The following is an 8,267-nucleotide window of genomic DNA, read 5'->3' as shown; positions in this document are numbered from 1 at the left end:
GCTTAAAATCGCATTGTCTCAAAGAGGGGCAAAATGTAGACACCTAAAAATGGTCAACGCTTGCGGAGTCATACTTTAACATTTGCGCATTGCCTCATTTTAGGTTTTTGCGTCGCGTTAACATTTCTCCTATGATTCGCACTTGGTCTTTATCATTTGCGAGCATCGAGTCATTCTTCTACATTCTTCATTCGTCTCTCTCTCAAATTTGGTCTTGTCGACAATAATCTTCAGTCATGATTTAGATCAATTTTATCCTATCGCATCAATGTGCGTGCTCATTTGTCATCATTTTGGACATCGTCAATCCTAATTAGGGTTTTGTCCTCTTATCAATCTTATCATCTGGCGATCGATTTGTCATCAATCCTTATCATTTTCAATCTTGTCGTTTTACGATCGATTTGTCATCGATCGTTGTCATGTTCGATCTTGTCATTTTGCGATCGATTTGTCATCGATCGTGGTCATTTTCAATCTTGTCGTCTTGCAATCTATTTTGTCATCGATTCTTGTCCTCTTGTCGATCTTGTCATTTTGCGATCAATTTGTCATTAATCATTGTCTGTCTCAAGTATGTCAATTTGGATCAATTAGTCATTGTTCCTCTTCAATTGGCACAGTTTATCAACCAAATCATTTATCACATTGGTCCTTTGTTAATTCGAATCATGATCAAATCAATTTTACATCAAGACCTAATTGTCATCCTTGCATTGCTAATTTATATTCTAGGGTTTCGTGATTTAATCATTTAACCCTGTTTGCCTTTTCTTCCTTTAGGTTAAATAATTTATTTATTTATCCTAAGTCTTCGTGTCGCAATTAAATGTTTAATTTAATTGGCTAATTAATTATTTCCTCTTTTTGTGAATTAATTAATAAATGACATTATTAATTAATTTACCTAATTCCCTAATCTTTCATCAATTTCTAAATTCCCTCTTTGTGAATTGATTAATAAATGAAAAATTATTAATTAATTCACTAATTCCTAATTTCCTCATTTTTCTAATTTCTTAATTCCTAATTTTCCTCTTTTTCCCAATTTTCTAATTTTCTAATTCCTAATTTCAATTTCCTCCTATTTTTCTCCTAACTTCATGGGAATGACATAGAAATTTGTCATAATTTGTCATAATTGACAATCAATCAATTTTTGACATAGAAGGTTGTCATAATTTGTCATAAATTATCAATCAATCAATTTTGCATAGAAAGTGCATAATTTGTCATAATTTGTCATAATTGACATAATTGATTTGCAATTTCCATTTGAATTGAATCATGCTAATTTGATCATTTCTCCAATTTGTCTATAAATTGGATGAATTTCTTCAATCCCAATCTAATAATAGCTTGTTTTGAATTACTTTGTCGAATCAATCACGCTTCGAGTATTCTTGAGCAATCATCTTGTCTACTTGCTTTCATATCATGATCATGCACTAGTAGGTGAGATCCACAACAAAGCTATTTGGAGAAGAAAGAAGGACAATGGAGCCGCATGAAGGAAGCATTCAGATCTACATTTGGTTTGCATAGTCTTTAGTTTTGAATGTTTCATTTTCATGTCTTTATTGAGTGTGTTTAGGATAGATCATTGCATTTTAGTTTTCGTGATTGAGCTAGATTAGTATATTGAATTGTTTTGATGATTTCCAATTTCCTAGCTACACATCTATTCATTTTAATGGAGGACGACCTTAAAAGTGTATTTTCGTTTGTGCCCTACGGAGTCCTGCATAACAAAGACATAAGGGTTTACACACATTGTCCGATTGAAGAATTGGGAAGCTCCCAAATGCTGTATCTTTTCAATAACCTATTATCTTATCAAAGCTCCATGTTGAAACTTGAATTTTAAGGATTGGAAAGCAAGGGTTTTACTCAATTTGTGAAGTTTTTGATGGTGTATGAACATGAATGGATTTGGTACATCATGAGTCATGTTCACGATGAATTCATGTGGTTGGATAAGCCGCATAAGATCACTAAATGTGTGATTTAGGCAGTAACAGGTTTGTGTGCATCTGATCAATTATCATCTCTGAAAATGGTAAAGAATGACATTGTAGCCAACGCAATCGAGTCAAAATTCAATAAAAGGGCGATGACTATTGATGATATTTTGGAGGATGACATCTAGTTTGCATCCATGGTGATAGTGTATAAGATCTGCAACTCTAATAGAATGAACTCTATCTCTAATACTGCAATATACGATGCATATGAGATGTTAAGGGAGAATAAGAAATATGATGTTTGTGAGTTTCTCTGGAGTGAGCTTATCAAGAACTTGAAGAAAATCAAAGAGAATAAGAGGCACCCCTTCAAGTATGGTAATATACTTCTGTGCATATTCTTCCACTTCAAGAATGAGATTCCAGGAGTTGGTTCGGTACAGTGGGATTGCAGATCCAGGAGTATCTATATAGTTCTTGTGACTCCAAAGCCAGGAACAAGAATTTGTGGGGCTATTTAAAGAAATTTCAAGAGGAGATGCATGAGAGGGAGAGAATCCTGAAGTATATTATGGGCAAGTATGCTGACACCATCTATTTCATGGTTGACATTGACCAGTGCTTGAGGGGGATCCCTGAACTTCATAGATTCTACCAATGGGCTATGAGGTTGATGAATAGATTTTAGAACTATATGGTCAACATTTGTTGAGTCAACCCGTGGACCCCAATGAAGAAAGTTTTAGAACCTACAAGGAGAAGAGCCTAAAACTACATCAATAGTTCAAGAAACTAGTCATTTAGAAGAAAGTCCGAAAAGAGGTTGAAGCTTTTGCGGAAAGCATAGGGATAACCAAGGAAACTATCAGAAAAGATAGAGGAGAATATCATTTTGAAGTAGAAAAATATATAGAAATAAGCTAGTCCGGAAGCACCTAAGCGAAAGGCAAGGAAAACTAGAAATGTTTCTCCTTCCTTCGGTACTAATAAACTAGCAAGCAAGCCCAAATCCTTAGTTAAGCCATCCAGTGGTGTGTAGAAGTGGAAATCAGTCAAATTTGTGGTGGTTGATGATGAAGAAACTAAATCAAATGAGGCAGTTAAAGAGGTGAAGGCTAAAGCTCCAAATGCCACTAAGATCACAAAGGAGAAGCCATCTAATAGAACAAGATCCAGCAAGAAACCAAAATCTGAAATTGATGAGGTATTGAAACAAGGTAATTATACTATTATACGTCCTATCTCATTAGATCAAATTGTGAAAGTGTTGGCAATATGTTGGAATTGATTGTGTTGTCATTGATGTCAACACTACTCTGGTTGGTTGCTGACCTGCTCCGGTTGGACATGGTTCTGGAAGAGGTAATCAGAGATTCTCCTTTGGTATGTTCAGATTGTTGGATTCGATTTTGGAAGGATATTCATGATGATTATATGCATGCCATATTCAGTTGGTTCATGATTTGGTGCTCAAGAATCTATTGATTATGTTCTAGACAGTCAGTTGATGTTCTTGGTCCCAGTTGGTGATATTTGGTGAAATGGTTAAGTGGTTTTGATGGGTAAGAGCGCCAAGATGGTGTGAAAAAAGGGGGATATAAGTGCACACATTTTTTCTAAGATCAGGTAAACCTAAACTTGGAGGAGAAAGTTGAGAGCCATCCACTCAAGTTATGAAGATACTCAAAGAACAAAGATTGTAGTACTCTGAATCTAGTTTCCAAACTATGAATTTTTTTCAAAATTGGATAAGATTAAGGGGTCAAATATTTCATGCACAAAAAATAACCCTGATTTTTTCTAAAAAACATAACATAGTGTCTGACATGCACATCAAAAAAATCATAGTTTGATTTGGTATTTTGACAAATCCTTTGGCAGAAAGATAGGTAAGAGTGAGCACTAGAAGTTGTGTATTTTTTTGTAATTTTTTGTTGAGTTTTTTTTAAAAAATAATTTTTCCAATTGAGCACATCCTGAAAAATCAAGTACCTATTCGTGCGTGAAGCATAACTTGCACCAAAATGTGTAGGGGAAAAAGTGAGACTAAGTATGGAAACCCTAATCCCACTCTCATACACACTTATGGAATATGAAAGAGCCTAGGGAGGTAACACACGTCAGATACTTCTTATGAGAAAGAGAGAGTTGCAGATTATCTCTTAGGTTTTCTATTCATTTGTTGTAAATGAGAGAGAGGAATGATGTAAAATGCAATCTAACCTAGAAAACAAGTAAGCAAGCAAATCCTAATCTGAGAATGCAGATCAAAGAACAACTGATACAGTGCTGAAAAGTACATATCAGAACGAAAAATCAGAGGTGCACCTGTGTATAAAATCTGAGCAGAAATGTCTAGGACCAGGGTGCCACGCCATTGTCCTGATTCCGCAATTCTGGAGCTGTAACTGACAAGAGGGATTTTGAGACCTGTGAGTTGCTATTCTGCCAAGTCCTGCTGACAGAGTGTGGGACCAGGGTGCCATGCCCCTGTCCTTGATAGGTTTCTTACACTTCTGAGGTTTCTGAGTGATGTAGATGCCTACTCGAGACCTGTACCTACTTCTAGAGTCTTGTTAACATTGCGTTGATTCTCAATAAAGGACTAAGTCCCCTACCGAGAAGAAATGTTGAATAACCTTATCATTGTAGCTTCGTTGCAAAGTTTTATGATACACTTGAATATGCTCAAGGGCATTTATACGCCGTTCATTGAGCATCTCAATTTGTTGAAGTCTTTGCTCTCTATACGAATCATCATCCACTATACCCTTAAGAGAAACTCTCAAAGAAGGAATTTCTAACTCCAAAGGTATAATGGCGTCGACACCATAAAAAAGATTGTAAGGGGTACAACCCATAGCAACACATACACTTATGCAATAGGCCCATAGAGCATAGGTCAATTGAGTATGCCAATCCTTTCCATGCTTGTTTACAATCTTTTGAAGAATTTGTTCAATTATCCTATTAGATGACTCAACTTGACCATTTGATTGAGGATAGTAAGGTGTAGAAAATTTATGTTGAATGTGATATTTCTCGAGAAACTTCTTCACATCCTTATTTTTGAATGATGTTCCATTATTTGAAACTAAGGTGGAAGATAGCCCAAATCGAGAAATGATGTTTTTCAAAATAAATTGACAAATTACTTCAGCGGTAGTGGATCAAAGAGGAACAACTTCCACCCACTTCGTAAAGTAATCAATGGCAGTTATGATGAAAGTATGTCCTTGAGATGAAGAAGGAGATATTTTACCAACAAGATCCAAACCCCATGTAGAAAAGGGCCAAGATGCTACCTGTGATTGAAGCTCTTGGGCAGGGGCATGGATCAAATTGCTATTTTGCTGACATCGATGACATCATTTAACAAACACAAAAGAATCCTTTTCCATGGTTTGCCAATAATATCCCATTCGAAGAAATCTCTGAACTAAAGACCTACCCCCAAAATGCCCCCTACAAGCACCTGAATGTGCTTCTTCAAAAGAAATAGGGACCTCAACCTTGTTTAAGCATCGAAGGAGAAGACCATTATAACCCCTCCTAAAGAGAACATTAGAAAGGATAATGTATCTAGCAGTCAATTTGCAAACCCTTGCCCTATTATTCTTATTCGCCGAATCAGGAAAGGTACCATCACTCAAATATCTTATGAAATGCAAGCACCATTCATCAGAATCTATAATGCAACAATATGCCACATCACTAGGGTTATCAACAATAGCCAGGGAAGTATGGATGTGAATAGAATTGAAGATCTACCATGGGGTCCTCTAGAGACACAAGAGAAGTGACACATTCCATTGCAACAACATGTCGATTATCTTTTCAAGGAACGGGTTCCATAGTGTAAAAATTGAATTTTTGTAACAAGGATAAAGATAGATCTTTATATTGTGATAGTTTGTCTTGTTTAGCTTGATAAACCCCTATCACTTGTCTTATGATTAGTTGAGAATCTCCATAAATATGTAAATTCTTTACACTCAATGCCAAAGCTGCTTTAATTCTAGCTATAAGAGCTTCATATTCACCAATGTTGTTAGTACATAAGAAATTGAGATGATATGATAAAGGAATAGGATTCATTTTAGGAGAGATTAAGACCACCCCTACCCCTAATCCTATACGACACTTAGAGCCATCAAAGTATAATTCCCAAGTTTCATCAACTTCAATGGAAAAAATGTATTCATCGAGAAAAGACTTTGGATTAGGTAGGTGTTAGATGCAATGATAGGGGGGGTGAATCAGTGTCTAACTGGTTAATGGAATATTTGAACTTATTTATAACTTTGCAACCCAAATTAATGTACCGGTAAACAAGTAATAATGCAACAAAGAGAAATAATAGAGACAACATAAATGCACACTATAACACAAGATTTTTTAACGAGGAAACCTAGTAAGGGAAAAACCTCAGTGGGATTTGTGACCCACAATATTTACTCACTGGCCAATATGAATAAATATTACTTACAATAGGAGCCTGCACATGCAGGAAGGCCAACAACCTAGAGCTCACTCCTCAATGAAAGAGTCTCACTAACTACAAGATGGATAATTAAATCCAAGACAATGTACTGCTCAAAATAGCATGTATAATGCTTGATTTAGTACCGGTTTAAGCTTTGTCAGAAACCATAACCGAAAACCTTTTCGGTGAATGAAATTCACTCTGCTCTACTCTGCTCCTTATTCGCTCATAAGATGATTACATTCAGTAATGCATAAACAGTCATTCACTCTCATATACCGCTTGCATTCATTACATTACTACCTTCATTTCTCTCGCTTGTGCCATATCTATATATAAAATGACCTACAAGATCTCATACATATATGAGTCTTTACAATACATCATGTCAGTTATACAAATAATTAATTACATTATAATACAATTCACATAAAAAAAAACTTTGTGTCATGTTGGCCTGAGTGCCGGTATGCTTTGTTGCCAGTGTAAACTGTTAGATTCAATGACAGTCCCAAAGACACTGAGAGGGGGGGGCGAATCAGTGTCTAACTAGTTAACAAAATATTTAAACTTATTGATAACTTTGCAGTGTAAAACAGTGTACCGGTAAACCAAAATTAATGCAATAAACATAAATACCAGAGACAACATAGAAACACACCATAACACAAGATGTTTAATGAGGAAACTCGGTGTGGGAAAAACCTCGGTGGGATTTGTGACCCATAATATTTACTCACTGGCCAATGAATAAATACTACTTACAATAGGGGCCTGCACATGCAGGGAGACCAACTTCCTAGAGCTCACTACTCATGAAGAGTCTCATTGACTACAAAAGTGGATTAATATATCCAATACAATGTACTGCTCAAAATAGCATCTCCAATGCCAGGTTCAGTACCAGTTTAAGCTCAGATAGATACCTTAATAAAAAACCTTCTCTGTCACTAAATCACCTTATACAATCTTTGCATATCCATACAATATCCTTCCTCTATTACTTACTACTAAATGACCTATAAGATCTCATACATATATGAGTCTTTTACAATATACCATGTCGTCTTACAAAAGATAATTATATTACAATAAACAAAACTTCATCCCATGTCGGCTGGAGTGTCGGTATGCATTGTTGCCGATGTAATATGAATGTCGATGAAGTGCCTACCGATGCCGGTGTCTGCCGGTGTATAATGTATGTGATGTCGGGCTTGTAGAAACCAATTGCCGGTGGGTTGCCATCAATGACAACATCAACTATTCTGATAAGAGTGTAGAATGGAAACAATCTCTCCCTTTAGCATTGATGGCAACACTCATGAGAAAAATCCAAAACTGTTATCCAAAAACTATAATCCAAAAATAATCCAAAAAGATGTGCTCCTCCTGAGCAAGTGATCTCCTTTGTACATGCATTTTTCTCTCCACTACTCCCACTTTGACATCAATTACAAAGGATGTCATAAATAATCAAAAGAGTGCAAAAATGCTACCTCAAATTCTATAACCGGTTGGTTACAATCTGAAAGATGTCTGCCAAAATCATATTTCAACTTTGCATAAACTTGTTGATGTCATTAAGAGTTACCTCTGTCTACTGGATCATACCGGTGAGATAGTGCATCTGCTACTCTGGTGATCATTCTCCTTGTACTATTGCCTTAGAAAATTCAACTCTCTGAGTAATCAGATTATCCATCCTCAGACCAAATTTATCTTTTAGTTACTGAGAATTAGACCTTATTCTAGCCTTCTCTTTCTCAAGTTTCTCCAACTCCTCCTCAAAAACTGCCATTTCCTGCTCAAAAAGT

The sequence above is a fragment of the Cryptomeria japonica genome, chromosome 11 (assembly GCF_030272615.1).
Source record: "Cryptomeria japonica chromosome 11, Sugi_1.0, whole genome shotgun sequence".
Lineage (NCBI taxonomy): Eukaryota > Viridiplantae > Streptophyta > Pinopsida > Cupressales > Cupressaceae > Cryptomeria > Cryptomeria japonica.
Note: the sequence above shows the minus strand (reverse complement) of the source record.